Raw genomic sequence first — 24,338 nt, forward strand, 5'->3', positions numbered from 1 at the left:
TGACCGAGCGGGCCCTTCCGGTCATGAAATCAGCGATGGCTCTGAAGCACCTCAATAGCCATTCATTCATGGCACATATGGAGAGGATGTACATAAAATCCAGATAGTATGAATTGGCTTTCATTGTGTAAAGCAGTGGACAAATAATAAAATAATAAAATAACACCGATTAGACGATCCTTATAAATTATCCATCTGGTTATGCCCAGATGCTCCCCAAACGTGCCACGTTAGCACATGTGCTTCAATGTAACCTTTAGTTGTGTGTAACACTTTCAATTTCCGGCCAAGAAACACATGTTTTACTCGGTCCGAGCTGCAGTCAAAACTATTGACGTGACGATTCGATTGCCACTGCAACCCTTCCGGGTCACGGTCAAACTATCTCTAAGTCCTACAACACACCTGCACATGAGAAAAATAGCCCAAGACAAAATCTCTCTCTCTCTCTCTCTCTCTCTCTCTCTCTCTCTCTCTCTCCACATCTATATATAAAGTTCCTCTCTCCTCCATCTTCCCATCTTTCGAAGACCCCCATACTGAGTGGTTCAGATTTATTTTTGGGAAACCATATAGGAGATCGGACCAACGTGATGGCATGTTGACGAGCTTTATTGCATATGCATTTAAGCCTTGGTTGAACATTCAAGTCAACAGGATCTGAGTCGAGAATTAAGTCTAAGGTTCTAGTTTTTGGAACTAACATGCTGCTTTGAAACTTTTCAGGAGATTGGGAGTCCTCGCGCCCCCCCATGGAAGACTTAGTAAACAATGGCTGATATTAGAAATGAACTTTTTTTTAAGAAAAAAGTGGACCCATGCCACGAAAATTTCATTAATCATGAAAATTTACAGCTTTTCCAGTGGATCCCAACAAAAAGGTTTCAGACCATACCTATGATATAGCCACTAGATCTACTAAGATGAAGGACTAACAAAAGGGAGAAGACTGAATTCTCTGTACAACAGGAAAACAAAACAAAAATGGGAATGCAGGAATCAGAAAACTAGCCCCGATCAAGTGCACCTTATGGCCCCAAGGCCAGCATTATCCAAAACGAGAGCACCCCTCACTAACCTCAGAAGGTCTGAATGAGATCCAAAAATTCTGTTCGGGCATCCATCGCTTGCCATTCTTGCTAAGGCGTCAGCCATCGAGTTCCCCTCTCGATAGATATGGTTGAAAATGAGACTGAGATTCTGGCAAAATTTCTAAATAGCTCCCAACTTTTACCAAAATTTTCAAGAAATGTGGGCCCGAGGCTCTTCAACTGCATTGGCAATGATCTTAGCTTTAAGATGTGAATATTGTAGGCAAAACACTACAGGGGGTTCGTCGGTTGAGACCATCCAACATTTGTTTCTGGATAGTGAGATGGCAAAGCCAGCTTGGCATCACCTGGGAGAACAGTTTGGGATCAGCGTTCATTCATCAATTTTTGTTGAAGCTAGGCTGTTTCAATGGTGGGGTGCCATGTCAGGTAGGAGAAATTCTTGAGTGGTTTGTAAGCTCGTCCCTAGCTGTCTATTGTGGGAGCTCTGGAAAGCGAGGACCGCAACACGCTTTGAAGGGAAGGCAACCTCTCTAACGGCGCTGATGGGGCGTGTTTGTTGGTGAGCGTCCATTATTCGCGACTCCTTGGGCAGCAGCCAGAAGTATGGGCTGATGATCAGTGTTGCGCAGCAGCAGAGGAGTGCGGCTACTGACTCCGTGGCCCCTTTCTCGATCTTCACAGGTAGGGCAAATCACTCGAGGTTTGCTGAGGTGGTCAAGTGGATCAGGCCATGCTGTAACTAGGTTAAAATCAACGTTGATGGTTCTTCTAGAAGTAACCCAGGATCAGTAGGAGGAGGCGGAGTTTGCAGAGGCGACAAGGGCCAATTCATTTTCATCTTTTCTACAGGCTACGACTTTGGTTCTAACTCCTATGCGAAGCTTCATGCGGTGTATGAGGGCTTAGCCATATGTTTGTCTAGAGGCTTCAATCAGGTTATTCTAGAATCCGATTCTTTGCAGGTCGTGAAAGTGTTGAACAGGCTAAGCCAACCGGGTTAGAAGTGGAACTACTGGCTAAGATGGATTATGTACATGAAGAGTAGAGGTCGAACTGAGTTCGCTCATATCTTTAAGGAAGGGAATGCCCTAGCGGACGCCTTGGTTGCCAAGGCAGTGAGACTCAGATCTCTACCTCCTTTGATAGGCTAGCTGATCTCCTACCCTGGATCCGAGGTCTTCTCTTTCTTGATAAGTTGGGGCTGGGGGCGATTAGAGAGGTTTAGAGAGGTTTTGGTGTCGGTATTGGCTTACTAGGAGGTGCTATCTGGCTGGTTTTTTTGTTTTTCCTTTTCATGATATGATAGGCTTCCCAGGTCCTTTTTCTCCTAGGGAATCCCGAAATCAGGCCTTTTGTAATTTCCTTTGTACATCAACGAAACGTCCTTTTTGAAAAAAAAAAAAACGATGTCTAGATTTTGTTCAAAAAAAAAAAAGATCTTAAAGTCGGTTTCTACAATAATGTTGGTGAGGCCCAGGTTGGAACATATTGTTAAGCCATCCACCATGGCCTGCACCTTCGCAACCATTTCATGGAATGCCCATAATATCTATGAAACGCAAAAAGGATCTTGCCATGGTGGTCCCTGCAAACTCCCCCTCCTCCACTCTCACTTGGGTTCCCCCTTGAAGAACCATCAACATTCAGCTTCAGCCAACCTATAGGGGGTCTTTGCCATCTGACTACAATGGGTTTGGCAGCAGGAGGAAGATCTACTTTTGAAATCCTTAGGGCCTGGAGAATGATAATATTTGTCATGGAGTACCTGTCCGTAATAGGGATGGAAGACCCAATTTCTCTTAGCCATCGAGAGACGTTGAATATGATCTGCTTGTCTGACATGGTGTGGCCTTCAAATCGAGCATTATTTCTGTTAATCCATATCTCCCATATAATTAAGTTGGGGACGAGGCCATTCAGGAATGATATTCTGGTTTTCTTGCTTGCAATGGAGGTCCACAGGTGAATTCTCTGGAGGATAGACTGATTGGGCACTGGATCAATGTTAAAGAGTTGATTGAAATAGCCCCATACTTTCCCTGCAATGTTGCCGAGACTAAACAGGTGGTCAAGGTCCTCCACCGTCCCTTGCTCATAACCAGAGATGAGGTATGGCTGTTGTCCCTTGTTCAACTGACTAGGTTGTTGGCCGTTGGCAGAGATCTAAATCCCTTGCTGAGTAGCAATATGGGATGTGGGAAGGGCTGATTGGAATGAGGGAGACAACCTGCAACATTCACATTTGACGCTAAAGATATACCGAGTCTCTGAATTGTCGAATCCACCGGAACCGCTCCATAGGTGATTTTCCAAACAAATATTCTCATTTTCGGGGGAAGAGGTTTGTTCCAAATCCACTTAGACCAATGAACTGTGGGCTGATGTTGTCTGATTCCATTCCACGGTGACTTTATGGGGAATTTACCTGTAACACCCCGTACTTTCGTGTACTCGGGTATTGCCATTTAACCATAAGAAGTATTTAGGCGTGTGGGGACAATATAGATATCATCATCAGTTAATTCATGAAGAGACTATCTTTGAAACTCATGAACAATTCTAGAAAATTTCATTAGTCACAACTCTCATCGAGTCAAGTCAAAAGTCATTCTGAGAGCCCATTGAAGCTTAAGAAAAATCCCACTCACCAACCACTTTATAAAATAAGAAAATCGGTAATCCAATATCTACATCGTAGTGTGCACATATATACATAACCTAATCATATAATCAACACCACTAACCTTTACTATTTCGGACCACCTAAACCATAAGTCTAGTTAATCTTCTCACCAAAGGAAGTAGCTAAAACACTAAAATAAATGTGTGGCTCAATCGCTCAAGTCTACCTTTAAAATCATACTAGAACTAAAACAAACACCATTTTACTATGTTAAGACCCCAAATAATAAACTCTAAAAATGATGATACTAGGAAATCTTTAACCTTAAGTGCTCTAGGGACCACCCGAGAATAATTAACGGCGTGGATTAGCGCTAATCACTCCATGGATCTCACATCTGTTCGTGCGTGTGCACAGATTTTATGCACACGTCGTGCACGAAACTTACCATCGGGTCAAATGAGTGTTGACCCATTGAAAAACTGAAAACCTTAAAATTTCAAAGTAGACTCCCACCCGACACACGTTTAAACTCGACCGTTCGTTCGTCGACGCAAACAACCATCCTTTCGAATACAGTAGAAAAATCCAAACCATCCATCCGATTAGTAAGGTCCCACCGACCCTAACCATGCTGAGATTTACGATTGAAAACTAACTGTGCCACCTCTGTCAGCGACCAATCAAGCAGTGTATGAAAATGGCACTAACGAGGAAGGTAAATCCACATCTGCCACTCCTCTAGCACATCTGACCGTTGGGAGTCGTCAGATGGAAGCCATGTACACAGAGAAATCCCTATCAGCCCTACTGTTTTCCAAAAATGCTCCCCTACTTGTTGTAAAGCGGAAAGGATCTTTCCACTTATAGCAAGCATCCATCCCAGCTGACTGTTGGCTTTTAGAAATCTCTCTCGAACTAATCCTAGGTGTCGGCTTTAGGGTTGATAGAATTCTCGTAGCTAGACGAGAAAATCACGATAAATTCACAAGATAGTCGATCGGCGCAAACCGCCTCCGTGTAGCTAATCATGTTCAAGCTCTAGATTTCTATCACCATTGGGTGGACCCCACATGCATCCTAGGAGTCATCCGAGCCATCCCAATGGCCCTGATCAAATCAATCAGACATTGCAAAACTGCCATGGCTGCCAGATCATCTTCCCCGTTAACTGTATATACCCATTATCTTACAATGGGTCCTGTTTCATGATCAAGGCCGCCCATTCGGTGGGCCACGGTGTCAGAAATCTATCTGTGACAACAGATTTTGACCATACAAGCAATCTATAAAGAGATCACTCCTTGTTAATCTGGATTAGCAGGCGCAGCTGTAGCTAATCGGCCGATTAAGAGCCGATCTTTCTGGACCTTCCTCAGGGCTATAAATAGCCTCTTTTCCTTTTAGGGTAGCCATTCCAAAAGGAGGAAAAAAATAGAAAATATAGGAGAATGTGCCATTTTCATTGCCGCACCGAGTTAGGTTCCAGGCATGAGAGCAATGACTCGGTGAGTCATCGGGTTTGCTGATTCTCAGGTATTTCTGAGTTTGGGTCATCGGGTCTGTCTTCCAAAGAAAGAAAAGGAGAAATGATAAAGAAAAAGGGGAAGAAACAGTGGAAGAAGAAGGAAGAAGGGGGATAGAGAGAAGCAATGTCGTTGGTGTGAGTTTCCGACCGTCCATCCTCAGCCGGCTGTCTGGAGTTTCTCAGACTCATTGCAGACCTTGTTCCGTCTACTCTAGCCTGATTCAAACCTCTGTCATCCCAGTCGCATCCAGTCCTGACTCTTCCTACCTCTGAAAATGGCCTCAGATAAGGTAACCGCATTTGATTTGCACCCACTCGACCGACTGTATTCACAGTTGCATCCAAACTCAGGCACGAGTTGGTGTGACTCAGATCCGTGTTGCAGGATAAAATCCTGACTGGATCAGTGGTGGAGATCAGTTGATCTCTTAAACCAATCTCAGTTATGTCTTCAACACCACATCTAGTTATTTGAAATTCACGACTGGAATTCCTGTGTAGATTCGGTGACTCGAACTGAGTCCAAGGCCGAGTCCCGTGATCTAGTCAAAGCCTGGATCGAGTAACAACTCCTCTTATCCATCTACACCAGCAGTCAAGACCGTTCTGGATTTTAACAACTTAGTCAGCCATTGAAGAAGGCTTGCTCGGGTTGAAATCTCATCAATGATAGAAGGTACAACCAACAACTGTTCACCTTGGAAAACATTTCTTCCTTTAATAAATCCCAACAAGATCCTTCACTCATCTCATAAGAACATTCCAGATCAAGGAAATTACCCATCCAAGGTGAGGGATATCCCACATGGCTTCCTCATTTCATTGAATTCTAAGATAATTAAGCCTAAATGTATAAAAATATTTTAATTGTATATATCTTAATTTTGCTTCCTTTAATCTTGAATTGACATTGATAATCATATGGGATTGTTTCGAATCTTATTGTTTTAATCCATCTTATAAGGATTTTATTACGCACATTATGCCATATTTGAAATTACTTACGTACATGTATACTTCTACTATCTGCACTGAGAAGTAACGGGTCTTGTTTTCATGATGAGGTTGCTCCATTAATTCCATATATATGCTAGTTTAGTTTTAAATTGAAGTTAATGAGGTATTAGAATATTGCAAATAATGACTTGGTTCCTTAGTTTCTCATTTGGATGTGGTAAACATGAGTTATTTCACTAACTTTTATCACTCAAGTCCTATGATTAATAATTATGTGACTAGAACTTAGAATTGCATTCTTTATGCTATCCTAGAAAATTTTCATATTTGTACATAGTTTTATTAGTGGAGAAAAGAATCGTGATGCTTATATTCTTTCTATCTTATAAGATGTACAATGAATATCTCTTTTCTTAAGATGTGTAGTAATCCTGTTACTATCCTAATGTGTTTGAAATGTTATATTTGGGCCCTCCTTTGGACCTTGGGAAAGTAAATGAATTTATATTGAGCTCATATTTGAATGCTAGATATCTTATTAAAGGACCACAAGTCTTGATCATGCTTATGAGAGTAATCTTATTAATCCTACGGAATGTGCATGACCATCATGGTACATGACATTCATGCATGACATATGAGTTTTTCCGAGTGCTCAATGTAAGCCATACTCTATTCAATTTACTACAAGAAATCCCATCTTTAGCAATGAAAATTTTCGTCGCTAAAAGCCAAATTTTCGTGGCTAAAAACTTTTAGCGACGAAACTTTTCGTCGCTAAAAGGCCGATGCAAGAGGTTTTTATCAACGAAAAATTTGAATCGTTAGCAAAGGCAAGATTTTTAGCAACGAAAATTTTCGTTGCTAAAAAAACTTTTAGCGACGAATTTTTTCGCCGCTAAAAAATCTTTTAGCAACGAAAATTTTCATCACTAAAAAGTGAATGTTAAACTTTTAGCGAAGTTGCAAAACTTTTGGCGACGAAAATTTTTGTAGCTAAAAAATATTTGCAATACTTTTAGCTACAAAAATTTTCGTCGCTAAAAATAATTACAAAACTAAAAAATATTTGCAATACTTTTAGCTAAGAAAATTTTCGTCGTTAAAAAGTATTTGTTTAAAAAAAATTCAGCACAAAATTCCGGATATACACCTGTTACAATATATTTCATCATATTCATCCTAATATACAACTGTTATATAATATATTTCATCATATTCACATTCACATCCATCTAAACCCAAACTAGTAAATCTATTCAAACATAAACTACGTTCATCCAAACACAAATAATCTTATCCACATCACATTCATTCACGCATAAATATATATAAGCTTAACATCATAAACAAAAATACCCTAAACCTAAACCTAAAATCTATAACCTATAACCTAAACCTAAACTTAAAACCTAAATTATAACCTATAAGTTTAGGTTTAGGAAATCGGATTCGGGTTCGGGATCGGGTTTAGGTTTGGGTTTTCAAGTTTAGGTTATAGGTTTTGAGATTTGAGAATAGGTTTAGGTTAAGGTTATAAGTTTAGGTTTAGGAAATCGGGTTCGGGTTCAGGTTCGAGATCGGGTTTAGGTTTGAGTTTTCAAGTTTAGGTTTAGGTTTAGGTTAGGGAGTTGAGATTAAGATTAGGTGTAGGTTTAGGTTTAGAGATTTGAGAATACGTTAAGGTTTAGGTTTAGGAAATCGGGTTTGGGTTATAGGTTTAGGTTTAGGTTAGGTTATAGGTTAAGGTTTAGGAAATTGAGTTTAGATTATAGGTTTAGGTTATAAATTAAGGTTTAGGTTTAGGTTTAGGTTTAGGTTATAGGTTTTGGGATTTGAGAATAGGTTTAGGTTAAGGTTATAGGTTAAGGTTTAGGAAATTGAGTTTAGGTTATAGGTTAAGGTTTAGGTTTAGGTTTAGGTTATAAGTTTTGGGATTTGAGAATAGGTTTAGGCTAAGGTTACAAGTTTAGGTTTAGGAAATCGGGATCGGGTTTAGGTTTAGGTTATAGCATTAGGTTATAGGTTTAGGTTTAGGTTTAGGTTTATAGGTTTTGGGATTTGAGAATAGGTTTAGGTTATAAGTGTAGGTTTAGGTTAGGGTGTAGGTTAGGGTTTAGGGAATTGAGTTTAGGTTATAGGTTTAGGTTATAGGTTATAGGTTTTTGGTTAAGGTTTAGGTTATAGTTATAGGTTTTGGGATTTGAGAATAGGTTCAGGTTATAAGTATAGGTTTAGGTTAGGTTATAGGTTAAGGTTTAGGGAATTGAGTTTAGGTTATAGGTTCAGGTCATAGGTTATAGGTTTAGGTTAAGGTTTAGGTTTAAGTTATAGGTTTTGGGATTTGAGAATAGGTTTAGGTTTAAGTTATAGGTTTTGGGATTTGAGAATAGGTTTAGGTTATAAGTATAGGTTTAGGTTAGGGCGTAGGTTAAGGTTTAGGGAATTGAGTTTAGGTTATAAGTTAAGGTTTAGGAAATTGAGTTCAGGTTATAAGTTTAGGTTATAGGTTAAGGTTTAGGTTTAGGTTTAGGTTATAAGTTTTGGGATTTGAGAATAGGTTTAGGTTAAGGTTATAAGTTTAGGTTTAGGAAATCGGGATCGGGTTTAGGTTTAGGTTATAGCATTAGGTTATAGGTTTAAGTTTAGGTTTAGGTTCAGGTTTAGGTTTATAGGTTTTGGGATTTGAGAATAGGTTTAGGTTATAAGTATAGGTTTAGGTTAGGGTGTAGGTTAAGGTTTAGGAAATTGAGTTTAAGTTATAGGTTTAGGTTATAGGTTATAAGTTTTTGGTTAAGGTTTAGGTTATAGTTATAGGTTTTGGGATTTGAGAATAGGTTTAGGTTATAAGTATAGGTTTAGGTTAAGTTATATGTTAAGGTTTAGGGAATTGAGTTTAGGTTTAGGTTCAAGTTATAGGTTATAGGTTTAGGTTCAACTATAGCAATTTAAAATAATAAATATATAACAGAACAAGAACTTGAAGTTTCATACCGGAGAAGAAGAACCAAAAGTCTTTGACCCAAGTGTCGATAACAAAATATGAGCAGAGGATAAGCATTTGAAGGCTACTCAAATTTCAACTAGTGAGACTAAGAACAACAAGCATGGAATTAGAATTGACAATCTTAAAACTATTTAAACATGAATACTAAAGATGTGTGTGTCTTATGTAGACATGTATCATGTTTATGTGTGTGCCTACGTAGTTGAAGTACTATTCTTTTGACCAATCCATGAGATTCCCTGAAATCTGTGGCTCCTAAAAAAGGAAAAAAGAAAATAATGAAATCCAAAAGGAGGTTGAGAAAGGGTTACCACGTAGGCAGCCCTATGTCCAAAACTCTCCCACTTGAAGTTAGTGGTTCTTGTAAGTCTCATTTTAACCATCCATGAATGAGCCTCATATCCAAATATTAAGAATTTCCTGTCCACAATCGGACACAACATGCTAATGATATCAAATATAAAAACCACAGACAGAACTCACATATAAAAATTGAGAACTAGGGATGGATGGGACTATTAATGGGACCAAATTGGCCAAGGAAAATCAAAATTTTGAATAGCCCCTGCCTATCAGACCTAACCCAAACAGTTCAAAATTCAAGCCAGAGAAAGCCCAGGCTTAACCAATATGATATTTAAATAATTGAATCCGCAAAAAAAAATAAAAATAAATAAATAAATAAAAAATAAAAAATAAAAAAAATCTTGAAACATGTAATTTAATTTAAATTACTTATACAAAGTAATAGACTTCTCTCATGAATTTGGGGAAAAAAGGAAAATTGATAGATGTTATTTACATTTCTGCCTCATGGTGCCAATGTAACCAATCCTTTCCAAAATAAAATTCAAAAATGAATATGACAGAAAAAATTGAAAATATGAAAAAGAAAGATTTTCCATCTACAGAGTTGCTAAATCTTTTATGTACAATATTTGATTGATCAATATTTCCAGAGTTGCGAAATTTATACATTTATAATCTACTGGAGTAATCAGTTAATGAGTTGAGCACTTTACCAGGTGTGCGTGGACATTCCCTCAACTAGAAAATGCACATTCCATCAGCTAGAAAATATGAAGAGAAACATTAGAAAATCAAATAATTGCAATCATGAAGAGAGTTGCTGGTGGTTCTTACATAATGGGTTTTGAAAATCAAACAATTGCAACTGTCGACAATTCTTACATAAATTTCAAAATGGGTTTTGACAGATCATGTCATCATACATAGCCCAAACTTCAAGAGCAATCAGGGTTCTCATATCTTACTGTTGAAAGCTAGCTGCATGAGACCATTAAATCAAGAGAAATACCATTAAACAAAACACGTGCCACCAGGAGTTAATTTTTCTGAGGCTTAAACCCCAATCAAGAGAAATACCTTTAAACCAGTAGAATTCCAGAACTGATTTTGCACCGGTTGGTTTCCACCTTTTAGTAGACTATACTACAATGATAGTTCACCACCAATTTCTTAGTTCCAAAAGAAACAATAGCCTACATAGTAAACTAGCTCAAACTTGATGCCATGCCTCATAAAAGCCCCAAAATATTTAAAAACATAGTTTTAAAACTCGCCTCAGAAATGAGATCACCTGTAGTTGGATAGGGCATGCAATCTATCTCATCCTTGATAGCAATTGGAACTCCGTCCAAAACTGAGATTGGTTTGCCTGTAAAAGGCCATAATGAGCACTTATACAGGTAAGAGTACAACAAAAAATCTTACATCGTGAGTTGAATTTTCAGTGGATGATCCAACTTATGAGTGTTTCTTTGTTAGCATCGACAGTAGAAAGTGTGTCCTATCATATAAACAGTTTGTATCATTGGAGAACAAACCAGTTTTCCCAAGTCCTAATACAATGGACTGTGATACATTGGGATGTACTCCAACAGACTTCTTGTTTGATTTTAGAATGGCATCCAAGGCACCTGAAATATTCTTTTCAATGTTTTAAGTTTATCTTTCTAGAATCATTCCTCCAAAAAAGATGGCCTATATGAGCAAGATTACAACTTTCAAAACAATTAATTTATTCACTGTGAGACTAGAAAGTTTTTATGCTGCCATTTTCAAAAATTACATTTTTTTCTCTAGTTGGTTGACACACTAGATTGTAACAAGGCTCTTGTTTGATTTTAGAGAAGTATGTGAGGCTCCTTAAATATTCTTTTCAATATTTTAAGTTCATCTACATAGAATAATCCCTCTAGAATTTTGTACAGCTACTGGAAAACATTCTCAACCTCACGTAGGACCTCTCTTTATGAGAAACTACACGGCACATCAAAGAAAATTTAAGCTTGATACCAAAAAATGAGCTCAAAATAAATCTCGGGTGAACCACACCACAGGAAAACAGTAGTGATTGAATGTCCACCGTTAAAAATCGGCCCTTCGGCCACGGATTAAACAGGAAAATTAACAAAAAAAAGGAAGCTTAAACAGGAAAATTAGCATTAGTCAATGATAAAAGCATTTTTAAATAGTTAAAGATAAGTACAAATGAAGTTTCTCAAATAGACAGCCATGATCTTATTACTCGGCAGAATCCCCCATTGACACAGTTCAGATGCACAACAGAAACAGAATACCAGCAAGAAGATGGATGAGACCTGCTGTGAGCATTCCTGGTCTGAAAATCAAGGCAATCTAATTGCAAGGTGGGCCACACCTGTACATTGAGTATAATTGTCGGTCTTACTTTTCCAACCATCTAGTTTCTCATACATGCGGGGCCCACTTGATGGCCAGATTTTTAGGACTAGGGCATTCAAATGGTGCACCTGATCAATGGCCCAGATGTCAGACTATATGTCCAAACTCTCCTCATGTGCATTTCCTTTACCAGTTCTCAAGCTCTAAGTTAGAACCCAACACTTGTCAGGTAGGCCTTTTCCAACCATTCCTTTTCTCATACATGTGTGGGCCACTTATTATGATGTCATTGGAAACAAAATAAAGAAATACATGACAATTGCATTGGCATTTATATAAACAACAATAACAAACATCTCACCATTAAATCCACGGACAGTTGCAACAACAATGTCTTTGGTTCGAGCTTTGTAAACTTCCGCAGTCTCATAGTCTTCTCCAAAGATCTGATATGAGAATTCGAGAGATTGAGATAAGAGCATATAGTAGAAAGACACGCCTGCTAACACAGGGCGCTTGTTTATAGTAATTAGGACCATTGATTTTGTGCGCCACCACATGAATGGGCCATATCCAATGGGTTTGGACTGACATTCAATAGGCAAAACTTATATGGCGACAGTTGTCTGATTGCTGCAATCTTCAAACTATGGCCCATTGTAACGCCTTGAAATTCGGGGGTCGAGCATAACTCAGCTCCCGAGTTCCAAAACATCACTTATGCAACATATTTAATGATGGATGTATGTTGGCTGTATTAGTACATAAAACATGGAATAGATTAAGCCCAAAACACAGATATGATTCAGGGATAAGTGAATAAAGCAAGCGGAACACTTATAGAAAAGTATGTGTACAAGTGTAAATCCCTGAAATACATATACAAGCCAGATCGTATGAAAGTGTTATTTAACAAAATTATAAGTATCAAGTTACATCATTTAAATTCCCAAAAATAATCCCAGAGATCCCGCGCATCAGGCCGAGGCTCGCTAGAACCCGTCTGAAAACTGCATATAAGAGAACGCAGCCTCATCATCATCCAGCTCCCGCTCTGCCTCAGAAGTCGCATCCACATCTGCAACATCAGAGCCTAAGACAGAGTCTGGTAGGTGTGTAACACCGCCCCAGAAACGTGGGAGTGAGTGATCAAGTCAGTGGAACAATAAGGCACTGGTTAACATGTTATCAGTTCAATCAAACAGTAATGATAAAGCAGAACAATTAAATAAATCCTAAGTACTCTTGTTAATGCAAGGATGTATGCAATATGATGCGTGCCCTCATGCGTACACCCTCAGCGTCTTCATCTTACGTTACGCATGGCATCGCCTCAAAGTGCGCCACATCTACAAAGGACATGCAAATGCGGTGCATAGATATGATTACCAAGTTGTTATTAGTCTATTTTATACAGCAGGATTGGGAAGCTAAGATACCTTCCTCATATCACCATCCAAACAGTAATCCATACTAAGGTCGTCAATCCTAGACATCTCATACGATCATATATTTGAGGTCGTAGCAAAGGGCTCGTCACCAATCAATGCACGCCTTTCATGCCTTTACTACCACAATTCGGCTCGTCACCTCCTTGCGGTATCCAGGTATGCTTGAGGTCACTACAAATGGCTCGTCACCAATCAATGTAGGCCGACAGCACGAATATAGTGTCTCATACCACCATAATCGGTTCACGAGTTTAGTTGCTCACTGGTCACTACGAGGAGTCTCGTCACCCAAGCGTAGGCCGACAGCTCGACCACGGTGTCCCATACCACCATGTCCGACTCATGAGTTTTAGCGGATCGAGTACCATAGTTAATAGGATTTCACTGGTAAGTTCGGTACCCTAGATTCAAGCAGTAGCATCCATATATGGTGAACATACATCGGACAATCAGGTTACTTGACGAACTCGACTAGCACGAGCGCACGTTGAATTAAGCGACATAGAGTGCGTAAACACTCCGCGTGACCAAACCATTGCCGACAACTCTAATACGGCTCGGGTTCATCTAATACGTCCTACGTGGCGAAAGCAACCTCAACCACGAATATAGAGTCGATTACCGATTTCCTGGACTAATGCATAGTCCCACACACCTTACACTACAACAGGTATTCATATGGAATGTAAAACAGTAATGGAACAACAACTTAAATCATGGTACATAAGCACTTGAGGAATATCAACTTAACATAAATGTAAGCACAAGTGGTGCTTGAATTTAAATAACATAGAATGTAACTTGCATAAAGGAAATCATGCACATCAATAGGAGTATTGAGAATCACTTCTCAATGCCCGCAATTAGTGTAATAAGTTACACTTTAGATCATTCATACATTTCTACAAACACTTAGCATACATGGAACAACATACATGACATATGTTGAAATACATGCATTTTGACAATTCCTTTTACCAAGGAGTTATCATACATGCATCTAGCATACATACATGACAAATAATCATGGCAAACATAAGTGCATATTTTATACGTATACGGTACTTTATAAATACACATAGAATACACAAATCTCAATATAACACATGCATATCAGGAAAGCAATGTAAACACAACATTTTGCATGTGAAATCTCATCCATGACAGGAATAAATCATTAACTGGGATTGAAAGCCTTGAAAACCATAACCTATACACTTAAAGTCCGCACCTTAAGCAAGGAAAGAACACCGAACTGATTTAGACGAGATGTCTTCGTCAACGGCGAAAGAATACCCTAAAGCAAGGATAGAAATGAGATACAACGACACCAAGACTAATCTAAGTTCCAACACAGATTAGGGTTAGATTAACTTACCCCAAAATGAACTCAGAATCGTCAGAAGAACGATTCAAAGTGAAGGTTCAAAGATGAAGAAGAACAAGGAAGAATCCAAGATGATTCACCAACTTATCTCTCTCACTTTCTCTCTCTTTTCCACTCTCTTTCCAAGCTAGGGTTAGAGAAAATTCGTATGGAAAAGAGAGCTAGGGTTTAAGGACTATAAATAGGCCTATATTTGATGAAAATAACCCCAGGGACAAGGTATACTTAGGTTATAACCAAAGCATGCCTTTCTCGATCCAACGAAGCACTTCTGGTGGGCCTATAACCACGAAAGGTCGGACTTAAGCTCACTAACCATGGATCTAGGTCAGGCTGAGTTTTCGTACCGACCGGCTCTTCAGATCAGCCGTGGCGGACCACACTCAAAACAACGGTCACAGGATCTCGATCAGGTCCACAAGCACTAGGATATGCCTGGGCCAACTATCTTGATCAGAGGGTGAAATTGGGTCAAAATCCAATGGTCAGATAGCTTAAAATCGTCGCGCAAGCGACACGACTCAGATTTCATAAAAAGCTTATTAAATTCCAACCGTTCTCACACTCTTCACTCCGAGCTCAATCAAATCGACCCAGAACATCAGATGGACTTGATTTTCGAGGAGATGGTCAAGCCCAACTCGGTGACCGCAACAGCCTAAGATTATTACCATCGGACTTTCGACTCGCGGTCCAGGTCCGATCCAGATCTTCCAAAAATTCCCTAGAACAACTGGATTTAGCGATGGATCTCAGATTTCAGAGTAACGTAGCGCTAACTAATCTACAAGTTTAGAGCCAAGCAGATACAATTTAAAGTGATTGATGCGAATTTCACAAGCAATCGAGTATAGCGCTAATTACCCCAAAAACAACTACTTAAGGAAAGATTAGCACAAAAATTCCAAGGTCGTTACACCCATCCAAGTTGTGGTCCACTAGATCAACAGCCCTAATCACCATACATGTTTGCATTGGGAGAAAGGAAGAGAAGATTCGACAGAGAGTGAGATGTACCAAAGTCAAATTTGGTGGAATGGTTGGAGATTCAGATGGAATTTCTGTTCTACCAACTAGGAGTAATTCCAATAGCTTTTGTCCTGATGATGGAACAAAAAGACCCCATGCTATGGTTTTAGTTATCTAGGGGTAAGGCTAGTAGCTTGTGTGAGTGCTAACTCTTTCATTGACAACAAATATGATAAAAACATATATTAAAAACATTCAAGTCAATGGCACTTTACAAAAATTGTATGTCAAAGTCAATGGACTAGGATCTAGTGTTTCCTACAGACCATCAATGGCATACAAGTCATCAATCACTCAACAGAAGTATGTTTACAGATTGGAAATGCCACACTTTCATTCCTTGGACTAGGATCTAGTGTTTCGTACCGACCTTGTTCTCTCTCTTCTTACAATAAACCAAGAATAAACTGATTTTCACAGTTAAAAGGACTCCTATCTGATACCTTAGGCTAAGCCCAAACCTAGCCAAGGTGGACTCAGGCTTGCCCTAGGGCAGTCAAGTCCAGTTGCACCTCTAGCTACAGTTTTGGGTTCTAAGAAGTAGCAACAATACTACCTAAGTCTTAGATGGTGATGCTGCCTTCACGAGTTCAAGCTAGTTTTTTACATGCATGCAGTCATGAGAAAATACCAACATCCAAGTAGGGAAAATGTGAACCCATCATTTCTTCTTCTTCTTTTTCTTTTTTCTTTTTTTTTGTTTTGTTTTTCTTTTTGAATAAGGCTGCCATCCAAGTGTTAAGAATTTCCTTAATTTATGTTATCAAGTACTTCAGAAATTTCACTCTTTCTTAAACAAGACAAAAACAACAGAATCAACTAAATTTTGACAATTCACGATACAAATTAGAGAGACAGAGAGAAATTCAATGCAATGGTGGCGGAAAATATCATGAAATTTCTCACGATTAATCAGTCTAATTTAGTGAAAAATGTCATGATATTTCATGAAATTTGGTGAATCAAATAAACCCTGAAGCAAGAAAACAGCGCCAGTGAAGTACATTGGTGGAATTTTAAAAAGAAGAAAAGAATAAAAAAGAGGTATGAATGACTCCAAAGGCGACGAAAATAGATGCAGAAATCCAATTCCAATCTATTCGTAGGGGATACCAGATCAGCAAAAAATCCATCCCATGCAAGAAACAATTCTTGAAAGAGAAAGAGAAGAACCCTAGGAAGCAGTTACCTATTGAACGCATGTAGGGGGAAGTAGATATCCATGGTGAGAATCCCAACGTCCTTTTGGGAATCCATTTCCCTCCCTGGAATAGAGAGAGAGAGAGAGAGAGAGAGAGAGAGATTTCTCGATGGAAGATGAAAGACGGAAAAGAGGGAAAAGAGGGAAAAGATGGCACTCGATATGGATTTGGGATGGATTTGGAAATCCTCTTTCAAATAAGATAACTCTTTGAAATCCATATGTTGTGAGTTTTACATTAAATAATAACACAAACTCTATTAACGGTCGTACATGCATGGGACCACTTTCTGGATGGTTAGGATTGTATTATATAATAAAAATTTATAAATATTTACCATTTACAACTAAATTGATTATTTGGATGGTCTAGATAACTCTATATCTTAGCCACTATTGTTATGAACAAGTCACCACTATTTTATATTAAATACAAAACTCTAGTGAAAAACATAAAAATAAAAAGGGTAAATTAAGCTTTGGATCTGGTATGGCTCTGTGGGTCCCACCATGATTGATTTGTTTCATCCATGCCGTCCATCCATTTCTTAACATAATTTTATCATTTATCCCAAAAAATGAGCTTGAACTAAAGCTTGGGTTGACCACATAATGTGAAAACACTAGTGAATTTAACATCCACCATTAAAAAATTGCTTTCGCCGATGGCTTATTTGGGCCTGACTAAATGTGATTCACATATCTAACCGATTCATTATGTGTGTCCCACTTGGATGAGGGGTCAGACCGAGTTTCAGCCGCATTCAAAACTCATGTGGGCCTCACCAAGTGCTTTTATATTTTTTTAGATGTCTTCACATAGTTTTAGATGGATGACCCACCTGAGTTTCATATATGGATGATTTTTGAGATATCTCATAAGCTAAGGGGGATACATCAAATGCACGGTGTTGATGTTCGACACACATCATGATGGGCCCCACAAGACTTACTAACATTAATTCTTAGGTTCTCAGGGTGTCAACAAGTTGGGTCACAATTTTGACGATAATATTTGACCTATTTTACATGTCTGCTCCATTCACTCTATTTTACTGATCATTACACTCAATTTGACTAGTTACTCGTCCCGATCATGCTACATATGAGAAAGATATTAGGCAAAAAAGATTGATCAACCATTTGAGTGAATTTTGATTTAAACATCTGAAGTTATTTATTCTTCAATTTGGACTATTCAAATTGTCCAAAAATGGTTAAAGGTTGAGTAGACCCTGCATCTTTGCAAATTATACATGGGTTTTCAATTATTAACAAGTGGAGCTCATGGTTTTGTAATTCGGACCAGTGGTCTGTTGAGTAGACCCCACCTCTGATGGAGCATGCCCAAAAAATCTTCTATCGGTCGATCGCTTTGACTAATATTAGGACCTTTTTCAGTTGAACATGGATTGGTGTTGTGTTTTCACAACGTAACCTTTTATCTACAAGCCAGAAATTGAAAGGTTAAGATTATCCTATCGAGGAGATTCTTAGGCGCAGCCCATCTGCTGTCGGGACAAACAAACATGGGTTTGGATTATTGGACCATGGACCCCACCTGTCATTGAAAACTGAGGATTAAAATCAGTGTATTGGGTATCATATCATTCACCACCGATAAGGCGGCCAATACTTCAAACCTTGTTCAAAACTGTTGTATTCTGTGCAAAGATGTAACATTGCTACACGAGGCTCATACAAACATGCCCATCATGATGTATGTGTTTCATCCCAGCCGTCCATCTATTTTTCCATATCATTTTATGGTATGAGACAAAAAATGAGGTATATCCCAATCTCAACTGGACCACATTATAGGAAACAATGTTGAATGAGCGTTGACCATTAAAAACCTTTTGGGGGCCATAAAAGTTTTGGATCAATCTGATATTTGTTTTTTTTACTTTCATCTGGGCCTGTATGACCTAATCAACAGATTGGATGTCAAATAAAAAGTACAGTGGGCCTTAGGAGGGTTTTAATCGTGGATATCCAATCACTATTGTTTTCATGTGGTGTGGTCCACCTGAGATTTATATCCCTCTCATTTTTTGTATCAAGCCCTAATATGATATGTAAAAATGGATGGACAGCATGGATGAAGCACATACATCATGGTGGGACCCACAGAGCACCTACCACCAGCCACAGGGCTGGTGTCAGGAGTAGCCAATTTGTTTCCCTCTTGGATGCCCTACGGTGACGACACCAAGTTTTGTGGGCCCCACTATGATGTATTTGTTATATCCACACCGTCCATCCATTTTGAGATATCATTTTAAGTCATGAGCCAAAGAATGAGGCAGATAAAAACTCTAGTGGACCCCACCACAGAAAACAGTGGGGAGTGTGATTGCCATCGTTGAAACTATCATAAGGCCCATCGCAATGTTTATTTGAAATCCAACCTGTCCAAAAGTTAAAAAAGACATGAAATAAGGGATTTATTCCAAAAATGAGAGGTATATAAATCTTGATGGGCCTGTTTGGATGCCTGTAAGTTCTTTTTAGTTGTAAGTGACTTACCTGTAAGTCACTTACTTACAGGTATGGAGTAATAACTCAATTTATGTTATTTTGTTAGGCCCATCAAGATGAATATTTGAGATATTTATTAAGCTAAACCAATCATCAAGTGGGGTATAAAAGTGGGCCCACAAATTCAAAATATCTATAATATGGAGTAATAACTCAATTTAAACATTGGGAATAAACTTCTTCAGTGAAAAACTCGGCAACACAAACAAGGTGGGCCTAAAATTCCTGATGGAAAAATGGTTGGGTAGAGTGGATATATAACACATCATCAAGGTGGGCCCACTTGAGTTTCGTATATAGATGATTTTTGAGATATCTCATAACCTAAAGGGGACACATCAAATCCACGGTGTTGATGTTCGACACACATCATGATGGGGCCCACAAAACTTACTAACATCAATTCTTAGGTTCTCACGAGGTCACTAAGTTGGGTCACAATTTTGACCAGAATATTTGGCCCATTTTACATGTCTGGTCCGTTCACTCTATTTTACTGATCAATACCCTCAATTTGAGTAGTTACTCGCCTTAATCAGTTTACATATGAGAAAGATATTAGGCATACAAGATTGATCACACAATTTCAGTGAAAATCGATTTAAACATTTGAAGTTATTTATTCTTCAATCTGAACTAATTAGATTGTCCAAAAATGATTAAAGGTTCAATTAGTGGATGTGCCTAATAATTTAGTAATTTTATTTTTCACAGATAAATTTCAATTTTCATTTAAAAATAACATTTTTTTTCAAACTGTATATATTTTTACTCTTTTAATAAAATATCATTTTTATTATAAAATATTTCCAAAAAAAAATTATAATAAAAATTCTAAATTTTTATTTTTAAATTCTTAAAAGATTTCTCATATTTTAATTTTTTTCTTAAAAATTTTAAAATGCCATTTTTTTTCTTAAAATTTTTTTTCTTAAATTCTTAAAAATTTTTTTCTTAATTTTTTTATAAAAATTCAAAAACCCTTCACCAACGAAAATTTTCATCGCTAAAAATATTATTGGCGATGGTTTTGGTTCATCGGTAAAAGTCAGGGCGAAATTTTCTTAGTCAAAATTACAACACTTTTGGCAAATTACAACACTTTTGGTGACGAACATTTTCATCGCTAAAACTATTATTGGCGACAGTTTTGTTTCGTCGGTAAAAGTTAGGGCGAAAATTTTCTAATATAAAATTACAACACTTTTGGTGACGAAGATTTTCATCGCTAAAAGTATTGTTGGCGACGGTTTTGGTTCGTCGGTAAAAGTCAAGGCGAAATTTTCCAAATTAAAATTTACAACGCTTTTGGCGACGAACATTTTCGTCGCTAAAAATATTATTGGCGGCGGTTTTGGTTCGTCAGTAAAAGTCAGGGTGAAAATTTTCTAATATAAAATTATAACACTTTTGGCGACGAAAACTTTCGTTACTAAAGGTGGCTTTCGATTTTTTTCTTTTTTTCAAAAATTCAAAACACTCTTTAGCAATGAAAATTTTCGTTGCTAAAACTCTTAGCGGGAGAATTTTCACAATAGCGGAAAATTACTTTACCGACGAAAATTTTCGTCGGTAAAAGTGACTTTTAGCTACGAATTTACAATTTCGTCGCTAAAAGTCATTTTTAGTGATGAAAAAAAGTTTCATCGCTAAAAACCCTCTTTCTTGTAGTGATTTACTGAAAGTTCCAACACTTCAATTAAATTCACAAAGCATGTGCATTTGTGCCACTTTGGGCGTTCTTTCTTTACATGAGGCTTTTTCGGGATTTTAGAACCTCCTCAGGTGTACCCCGTGTATTTTTCCAGGAGGTTAGACATCCTTGGATGCGCTCACTTACATGGATTTTTCCAGGTAGATAATCTATCGCGGGCGGTCTGCATGGTCTTTTCCGGGTGACTAGTTCTCTTTGGGCGTACCTTTGGGTATTTTTTTGGGTGACTAGTTCTCCTTGGGCAACCCTTTATTTTGACAGCTGGATGTGCATCCCCAGATCTGTGACTTGATCATACACCCATACATTCATTTATAATTTCATGATTAGTCTCCTTGTAATTTGAATATGTTGTCTTAAACTATTTTGGAATGACATGATATGTATGAATCCGTGTGGGAAATTCCCACTGAGTTTTCACTCACCCAATCGTGTGGTTGCACCAAATAGACATAGGTATGATGAACAGGTGAAGGCCCCTATGACAGGATTCCAGAGACGGCTGAGTAGGAGTTCGAGAAAAAGGGCCTCTATGCCGATGTAGTTGACCCGTTGGAGCTCAACTGATATTTTAGAATTTTCATATTTTCATGTTTCATACTTTACGTGTTACTTGGATTGTAATAAAAATTTCCCTGCTGAGGGATTCCATGTTGCTTTCATTTTACTTGTATTACACTTCCTTATTGTTACTATTGATATTCTAGCTTTACGTTATGAGATTTGCTACTAATTAGATGTATGTTAGTTCACTCCGTGACATAACCCTCGGGTTCTCGTAGTTGAGAGACTATCCTTGGGTTTTGAGAACCAGGGTGTTACATTACCTGAGGCAGATAGGTCCCAGATCATCCTGTCTGCCCTGTTTGTTAGAGCTACTGGAATAGCAGAAACTGTTTACATTGTTGCTGGAGAAATAAGCTCTTAGACTTCAATAAGATTTCTTATGCTGTGATGGGAGAAGAAATCCCTTACCATGGCACTCTGCAGATGTTGCGGAATGAGGCTCCCAGCCGTACCAGCAAGAAGCCCTCTTCCCGTCCAATTCTGGGTCCACATTATGCAAGAATTCTATAAAGTGGGTTCTATTTATCAATGGTTTGGACTTCCCTAAGGGTTGGATAATGTGATGTTGGGCACGCATATAAGTGGAATCCATAAAGGTATGATTCATCTAAAATTGTGTAAGTAGTGGTGCCCTACAACTGCGTCACACACACAGTATTCTAATTAGACTAGAATTATCAAATTTGTGTGGAGCCTAAAGGAGAAGAGTTTTGATAAGTTTCAAATTCTTCAACCCTCTAAACTACATAAGCATAATGGGTCTCCAAGACTATGCACGACTAAAGCTTCTATTCCCATCCCAATGCTTCTGTATAGGGTGTAAGGTGTGGAAGACTACAATATCAGTTCTGTAGTGATGATGTCACAATCAAGTACAAATTTTGATTAAGGTTCATCTTCGTTGCACTGCATGGTCCTTTCAATTCTGCAATCTAGTTTAACAGTTGGTATTAGAGCTGACTAGGTCCCCAACCCTACACATGACTGAAGCTTCTATTCCCATCCTGGTGCTTCTTTATAGGGTGTAAAGTGTGGAAGACTTCAATAACAGTTCTGTAGTGATGGCCTCACAATCAAGTACAAATTTTGATTAATGTTTCCCAATTTCCATATTCGTTGCACTGCATGCACGGTCCTTTTAATTCCACAATCTAGTTTAACAATTGGTTTCAGAGCCAGCTGTGCATCATCTATGGAAGATCAATTCAGATTATTAAATCTGTTTCTTCCTTAGTTACATTTGGCCTCCATCCATATGAGGATCTATACTTGATCCAAATAGTCAACTAATGGGTCAGATCATGCAATAAACTGTTTTACTCTTTTAGCCATATAATGTCATCTTGATCTCTAAGGATGGTGACCCGATTGCAAACTAAAATCGGCAGTTCAATTTGGCTAGGGTTTTGCAAAACCCATCAGTTTTATCCTAACTTGTGGTGGGATTGGTTGCTAGAGAAGGGACTGGATCCATTAACGGTGAAAGCCGCACCGTCCTCGCCTCTAACGTCTATGAATGGCAACGTTTTCGACCATCATAACTACCCATTAAGATTAACAGAGTTTCCAAAACCCTTACCTGAGGTTCTCTAAACCTGGCGCCTCTCCTTTTTTTTTTCCACCATCAGCCATGTATGGTTGAGCGAGCCGGTAGCCCTGGACTTCTTTAGAGACCCTTGTCGTTCTCCATTGTTGTCAGCAACAGTTGTAGCCCTCGTTGGAGGTATCATTGAGGTCCCGTGTTGTGGAATTGGCCACCTGTAGCATTGTCTTGTCCTCTTCCCCTAAGTTCCAATATTAATCAATAGTGGCGGCGAAAGCTACCATTATTTCCAATGTGAGACCTCCATTACTACTGGGAAATCTCAGCGATGACTGGATTTTAGGGAAGAGGGCAGGTGCATTGACGACTTCGTCATTGCGAGGTTAGGGTAGGTATCACCAGCAATTGCCAGTCCCAGCTTTTCGGTCGTGCACTTGTCGACAAGATAAGGGGCGTCAGGTTTTGACATCTCCCTCGAGCCCTAGGGTTTGGGGTCTCCCATAACCGAGGTCCTACGACCCTATTTTGTTTTAAGTAATAAAAAAACGAGAGGGGCAACACCCTTTTCTTTTTTTCTTTTTTCTGGTTCTCCAGTGAGACTTGTGGGCCCACCTATTTTGGGCCATCAGTATGGACACATAATGGTTGATGGCATGCATAATCCTTCAGTCCGTGCCCATTTATAGTCAAGATGTGGGTCTCCTTCCATATGTGCTTTATGAACATTAATATATATGAGATCTGGACCGCCTATTTTGTATATTGTGGGTTTGCCATCTAGACCATTCGCTAGGTGGACAATTGAGGGTGTGTATGCATCATAGTTTGGACCATAATGTAAGATTTGACCAACCATTTAAATCAAACTAAAATATCTTGACTAGATCGTCCATCTTATGAACATTATGGCTAAATTTAAAACACTCACAAATGATGGATAAATCATATAGATTAAGTTTTGATTGGGCCCAATTATGGGTCCATACCCATTCTTTAGAAGTTGACGTAGACTATTGAGATGGAAGTGAAACTTAATTGTCATTTTCAATTGATGGATTTCTTATCATT

The 24,338-nt window shown here is 38.5% G+C and overlaps 1 long non-coding RNA gene across 1 annotated transcript; it reads right to left on the reverse strand.

The window, feature by feature from the left end:
* Positions 1–10,425: 10,425 nt before the first annotated feature.
* LOC131250118 (uncharacterized) lies at positions 10,426–12,347 on the reverse strand. The gene is made up of 3 exons (XR_009173074.1): positions 12,199–12,347; positions 10,771–10,848; positions 10,426–10,622 (listed from the first exon to the last, which is right to left on the reverse strand). It is a non-coding gene; the product is annotated as an uncharacterized LOC131250118 (long non-coding RNA).
* Between the last annotated feature and the right edge of the window lie 11,991 nt (positions 12,348–24,338).

This window comes from Magnolia sinica, chromosome 6, assembly GCF_029962835.1.
Source record: "Magnolia sinica isolate HGM2019 chromosome 6, MsV1, whole genome shotgun sequence".
Classification (NCBI taxonomy): Eukaryota; Viridiplantae; Streptophyta; class Magnoliopsida; order Magnoliales; family Magnoliaceae; genus Magnolia; species Magnolia sinica.